This window comes from Gallus gallus, chromosome 2, assembly GCF_016699485.2.
Source record: "Gallus gallus isolate bGalGal1 chromosome 2, bGalGal1.mat.broiler.GRCg7b, whole genome shotgun sequence".
In the NCBI taxonomy this organism is placed as follows: Eukaryota; Metazoa; Chordata; class Aves; order Galliformes; family Phasianidae; genus Gallus; species Gallus gallus.
In genome coordinates this window covers 52,280,345-52,287,310 of record NC_052533.1, presented here as the reverse complement: position 1 = coordinate 52,287,310, position 6,966 = coordinate 52,280,345, and positions in this window count along the sequence as shown.

The following is a 6,966-nucleotide window of genomic DNA, read 5'->3' as shown; positions in this document are numbered from 1 at the left end:
TGGGGAGAAAGCAGAACATTTCTGGAGAAATGGGGGTATTTTGGGGAGGCTTGGTGACGGCTGGGAGGGAGAAGTTGCATTTTGGTGAGAATGTCCTAATTTGGAGAGAAAAGTGACATTTCAGGGGAGAAAACGTCCTATTTCTGGGAGAGAGGTGGTGGTATTCTCTGGGAGAAAAACGTCTCACTCTCGGGAGATGAGGTGGCATTTGCGGATACAATCTCCTACCCCCTGGAGAAGAGTTGTATTTTGGCAAGGAAAAGCCATATTTTGGGGAGAAAAGTGGGCACATTATATTTGGGGCAGAAAATGGCATCGTTTTGAAGACCTGTGGGACAGAAAAGCAACACCCCTTCCTTCTGCGATTGCGCTCCGCAAGTGCTGTTCCGTGGGAGACAGAATTATATTTAGGGGAGAAAACGGTACGGGAGGAGTGGGTGGATAAGGGTGAGCTTGTCTGCACAGAGAACGCGGTAGGAATGGGACTTTGCTAGTCCAAAATGCAGAAGGAAGGTGGAGTCCTGGGCTGCTGGTGGTGGCCTGCTGGTGTGAAAGACTGAAAGAAGGGTCTTCGTGGTGTGAAACCCTAAAGGAAGGGGGCTTGCAGGCCAGAAGCCCAGAAGGGAGAGTTCTTTTCTGTGCCGAAAAACCAGAAGGAAGGAGGCGGGCGGGGTGCAAGGGCAAAAGGCTGCTGGCCTTCTGGTCCGAAATGCGGAAGGCAAGGATGCTTGTTGTGCCGAAATTGCGACGGAAGGGTGCTTGCCGGGGCAAAAAAGCAGGAGGACTGGGGCTTGCGGAGCGCAAACGCGGAAGGAAGGGGTGTTGCTTTCTGTCCACAGGTCTTCAAAACGATGCCATTTTCTCCACAGGCTATCACTTTTCTCCCCAAAATATGTCTTTTCCTTGCCAGAATACAACTCTTCTCCAAGGGTAGGAGATTGTATCCGCAAATACCACTTCATCTCCCGAGAGGAAGACGTTTTCCTCCCAGAAAATGTCACTGTCCTTAGAAATACCTACTTTTCCTCCCCCAAATGTGACATTTTCTACCCAAAACATTACAACTCCCCTTCAGAAATCAAGCTTTTCTCGCAAAGTCGAGAATTTCTTTTCTCCAACTCTTTTCCCACCACAACATGACATTCCAGCAAAAGGTGAGTGTTTCCCACAGCAATGCTAGATCTTACCCCAAAATACGGTCTTCTCGGGAAGACAACATTGTTTTCCCCGACAGTATTACTTTTTTCCTAAAGACGAAAAATTTTCCTCTTGCAAAAGGAAACTACGGAACTGCCCGAGTCCGCTCTTATCGGCAGAAAATCCTCAGTCCGCGGAGACAGCTAGGGCAAAAAGCGTTCGGAGTCGCGTCCCCGAATGCCGCTTGCTGCCGACAGCCGCGCATTCGGGCAATTCGGTAGCCGGCAGAGAGCGACTTCAGCCGGCTGCTTTCCTCCGAACAGGGGGCTTTTCTCCGCAGCGCGGAAAGGAGCGATTTTGCCATCACCTTGCGTTCTCGAGCCGAAAGCACATCTCCTGGAGCCACCATTCAGAGCCACTGGCGCTTATTTGGAGAGAGTTCGTTTCTCTCTCTTTCTCCATTGCTGCACTCTGACTTTCTGTTACGGAGGAGAGAAGGAACAAAGACTCTCCGTCAAAGAGGTGACTGGCACGTTGAGTAGCGCTAGCAGTTGTGATCTCTGTGTGAACACAAGACGAAGAGTAAAATGCCATCTTTTAGGGTGCAAAGTGGTATTCTGGGGGAAAAACAACGCCATATTTTAGGCAGAAATTGTTACTTGGTGGAGAAAAATGTCATACCTTTCAAGAAAGCTGGTATTTTTTGGAGACAATGAAATCTTTTCGGGAGAAAAGCGGTATTTTTCAAGAGAAAGTTCTGCATTTTCGGAACAAGAGTGGTATTATGCGGGAGGAAAATGTATTCCCTGGAGAAAACAACATCTTGTGCAGAAACTTCCGTATCTCTGGAGAGAGTAGTATTTTGGCGAGAGAAATAACTCTTCTCCCCAGAAATGTTTATACTTTCCTCCAAAAAATACCATAGCCTACAAAAAAACAGGATCTTTCTGCGGCAAAATAGCAACTTCCTCACCAAAATAGTACGCCTTCTCTCTTCAAAAATCGCATTCCCTTCTTTCAAAGTAGGGCATTTCCTTTAAAAAAAAAAAGAAAACAGTTTCTCGCCCAATAATATGACATTGGCTCCCCCCACAACATACACAACCTCTCCCCACAGAGGAGACGTTTGCTCCTCAAAATACAGCGTTTCTCCAGAGAATATGACAGATTCTCCAACACAGTATACTTTTTCCTCGAGGCATTTCAATTTTCTCTCGCAAAATGCCACTTTCCCCCCGAAAATGTGGCATGTTTGTCTTTTGCGTTTGTGGGGGAGAAGAAGTGGTATTTTGGGGAGAAAATGTCATTTTTTTTCCTGGGGGAGTGGTACTTTGTGGGGACGAAGTCGTATGCTTGGGAGAAAAATGGCATTGTGTTGTTGGAGATGCCATATTTCTTGGAGAAAAATTTGTTTTTTTCTTCGCGTAGAACATGCGTCATTGTCGGAGAGAAGCATATTCGTATATTCTATTGATATCATGGAATATGCCAACCACTAGTCCAGGCTGCCCAGAGCCCACACCAGCCTGGGCTCGAATGCTTCCAGGGATGGGGCAGCCGCAACCTCCTTGGGCAACCTGTTCCAGTGCGTCACCGGCCTCTGTGTGAAAAACTTCTTCCTACTATGTAACCAGAACGCCCCCCGTCCTCGGTGGAAACCCATTCCCCCTCATCCTATCGCTATACACCCTCGTAAACGACCGTTCCCCCTCCTGTTTATACGCTCCCTTCGAGTCTTGGGAGTGGTATGAAGCGGGAGAAAGTGTTTCATTTTGAGAAGAAAAGTGCTGTTTTTGTAGGAGAAAACGTCACCTCTGGGGGAGAAAATGGTATTTTGGGGAGAAAGCAGAACATTTCTGGAGAAATTGGGTATTTTTGGGGAGGCTTGGTGACGGCTGGGAGGGAAAAGTTGCATTTGGTGAGAATGTCCTAATTTGGAGAGAAAGTGACATTTCAGGGGAGAAAACGTCCTATTTCTGGGAGAGAGGTGGTGGTATTCTCTGGAGAAACGTCTCACTCTCGGGAGATGAGGTGGCATTTGCGGATACAATCTCCTACCCCCTGGAGAAGAGTTTGTATTTTGGCAAGGAAAAGCCATATTTTGGGGAAAAAGTGGGCACATTATATTTGGGGCAGAAAATGGCATCGTTTTGAAGACCTGTGGGACAGAAAGCAACAACCCTTCCTTCTGCGATTGCGCTTCCGCAAGTGCTGTTCCGTGGGAGACAGAATTATATTTAGGGGAGAAAACGGTACGGGAGGAGTGGGGTGGATAAGGGTGAGCTTGTCTGCACAGAGAACGCGGTAGGAGATGGGACTTTGCTAGTCCAAAATGCAGAAGGAAGGTGGAGTCCTGGGCTGCTGGTGGTGGCCTGCTGGTGTGAAAGACTGAAAGAAGGGGTCTTCGTGGTGTGAAACCCTAAAGGAAGGGGGCTTGCAGGCCAGAAGCCCAGAAGGGAGAGTTCTTTTCTGTGCCGAAAACCAGAAGGAAGGAGGCGGGCGGGGTGCAAGGGCAAAGGCTGCTGGCCTTCTGGTCCAAAATGCGGAAGGCAGGATGCTTGTTGTGCCGAAATTGCGACGGAAGGGTGCTTGCCGGGGCAAAAAGCAGGAGGACTGGGGCTTGCGGAGCGCAAACGCGGAAGGAAGGGGTGTTGCTCTCTGTCCCACAGGTCTTCAAACGATGCCATTTTCTCCACAGGCTATCACTTTTCTCCCCAAAAATATGTCTTTTCCTTGCCAGAATACAACTCTTCTCCAAAGGGTAGGTAGATATTGTATCCGCAAATACCACTTCATCTCCCGGAGGAAGACGTTTTCTCCCAGAAAATGTCACTGTCCTTAGAAATACCTACTTTTCTCCCCCAAATGTGACATTTTCTACCCAAAACATTACAACTCCCCTTCAGAAATCAAGCTTTTCCTCGCAAAGTCGAGAATTTCTTTTCTCCAACTCTTTTCCCACCACAACATGACATTCCAGCAAAAGGTAAGTGTTCCCACAGCAATGCTAGATCTTACCCCAAAAATACGGTCTTCTCGGGAAGACAACATTGTTTTCCCCGACAGTATTACTTTTTTCCTAAGACGAAAAAAATTTCTCTTGCAAAAGGAAACTACGGAACTGCCCGCGATCCGCTCTTATCGGCAGAAATCCTCAGTCGCGGAGAACACTAGGCAAAGCGTTCGGTCGCGTCCCCGAATGCCGCTTGCTGCCGCAGCCGCGCATTCGGGCAATTCGGTAGCCGGCAGAGAGCGACTTCAGCGGCTGCTTTCCTCCGAACAGGGGGCTTTTCTCCGCAGCGCGGAAAGGAGCGATTTTGCCATCACCTTGCGTTCTCGCCGAAAGCACATCTCCTGGAGCCACCATTCATAGCCACTGGCGCTTAAATTTGGAGAGAGTTCGTTTTCTCTCTCTTTCTCCATTGCTGCACTCTGACTTTCTGTTACGGAGGAGAGAAGGAACGAAGACTCTCCGTCAAAGAGGTGACTGGCACGTTGAAGTAGCGCTAGCAGTTGTGATCATCTGTGTGAAGCACAAGACGAAGAGTAAAATGCCATCTTTTAGGGTGCCAAAGTGGTATTTCTTGGGGAAAAACATACGCCATATTTTAGGGCAGAAATTGTTACTTGGTGGAGAAAAATGTCATACCTTTCAAAGAAAGCTGGTATTTTTTTGGAGACAATGAAATCTTTTCGGGAGAAAGCGTATTTTTCAGAGAAAGTTCTGCATTTTTCGAACAAGAGTGGTATTATGCTGGGGAAAAATGTATTCCCTGGAGAAAAACAACATCTTGTGCAGAAACTTCCGTATCTCTGGGAGAGAGTAGGATTTGGCGAGAAGAAATAACTCTTCTCCCCAGAAATGTTATACTTTCTCCAAAAAATACCATAGGCCTACAAAAAACAGGATCTTTCTGCGGCAAAATAGCAACTTCCTCCCCAAAATAGTACGCCTTCTCTTCAAAATCGCATTCCTTCTTTCAAAAGTAGGGCATTTCCTTAAAAAAAAAAGAAAACAGTTCTCGCCCAATAATATGACATTGGCTCCCACAACATACCACAAACCTCTCCCCCAGACAGGACGTTTGCATCCTCAAAATACAGCGTTTCTCCAGAGAATATGACAGATTCTCCAACACAGTATACTTTTTCCTCGAGGCATTTCAAATTTTCCTCTCGCAAAATGCCACTTTCCCCCCGAAAATGGTGGCATGTTTGTCTTTTGCGTTATGTGGGGGAGAAGAAGTGGTATTTTGGGGAGAAAATGTCATTTTTTTTCCTGGGGGAGTGGTACTTTGTGGAGACGAAGTCGTATGCTTGGGAGAAAAATGGCATTGTGTTGTTGGAGATGCCATATTTCTTGGAGAAAAATTCGTTTTTTTCTTCGCGTAGAACATGCGTCATTGTCGGAGAGAAGCATATTCGTATATTCTATTGATATCATGGAATATGCCAACCACTAGTCCAGGCTGCCCAGGAGCCACACCCAGCCTGGGCTCGAATGCTTCCAGGGATGGGGCAGCCGCAACCTCCTTGGGCAACCTGTTCCAGTGCGTCACCCGGCCTCTGTGTGAAAAACTTCTTCCTACTATGTAACCAGAACGCCCCCCGTCTCGGTGGAAACCCATTCCCCCTCGTCCTATCAGCTATACACCCTCGTAAACGACCGTTCCCCCTCCTGTTATATAACGCTCCCTTCGAGTCTTGGGAGTGGTATGAAGCGGGAGAAAGTGTTTCATTTTGAGAAGAAAAGTGCTGTTTTGTAGGAGAAACGTCACCTCTGGGGGAGAAAATGGTATTTTGGGGAGAAAGCAGAACATTTCTGGAGAAATGGGGTATTTTGGGGAGGCTTGGTGACGGCTGGGAGGGAAAAAGTTGCATTTTGGTGAGAATGTCCATAATTTGGGAGAGAAAAAGTGACATTTCAGGGGAGAAAACGTCCCTATTTCTGGGAGAGGAGGTGGTGGTATTCTCTGGAGAAAAACGTCTCACTCTCGGGAGATGAGGTGGCATTTGCGGATACAATCATCCTACCCCCTGGAGAAGAGTTGTATTTTGGCAAGGAAAAAGCCATATTTTTGGGGAGAAAAAGTGGGCACATTATATTTGGGGCAGAAAATGGCATCGTTTTTGAAGACCTGTGGGACAGAAAGCAACACCCCTTCCTTCTGCGATTGCGCTCCGCAAGTGCTGTTCCGTGGGAGACAGAATTATATTTAGGGGAGAAAACGGTACGGGAGGAGTGGGTGTGATAAGGGGTGAGCTTGTCTGCACAGAGAACGCGGTAGGAATGGGACTTTGCTAGTCCAAAATGCAGAAGGAAGGTGGAGGTCCTGGGCTGCTGGTGGTGGCCTGCTGGTGTGAAAGACTGAAAGAAGGGGTCTTCGTGTGTGAAACCCTAAAGGAAGGGGGCTTGCAGGCCAGAAAGCCCAGAAGGGAGAGTTCTTTTCTGTGCCGAAAACCAGAAGGAAGGAGGCGGGCGGGGTGCAAGGGCAAAAGGCTGCTGGGCCTTCTGGTCCAAAATGCGGAAGGCAGGATGCTTGTTGTGCCGAAATTGCGACGGGAAGGGTGCTTGCCGGGGCAAAAAGGCAGGAGGACTGGGGCTTGCGGAGCGCAAACGCGGAAGGAAGGGGTGTTGCTTTCTGTCCCACAGGTCTTCAAAACGATGCCATTTTCTCCACAGGCTATCACTTTTCTCCCCAAAATATGTCTTTTCCTTGCCAGAATACAACTCTTCTCCAAAGGGTAGGAGATTGTATCCGCAAATACCACTTCATCTCCCGAGAGGAAGACGTTTTCTCCCAGAAAAATGTCACTGTCCTTAGAAAT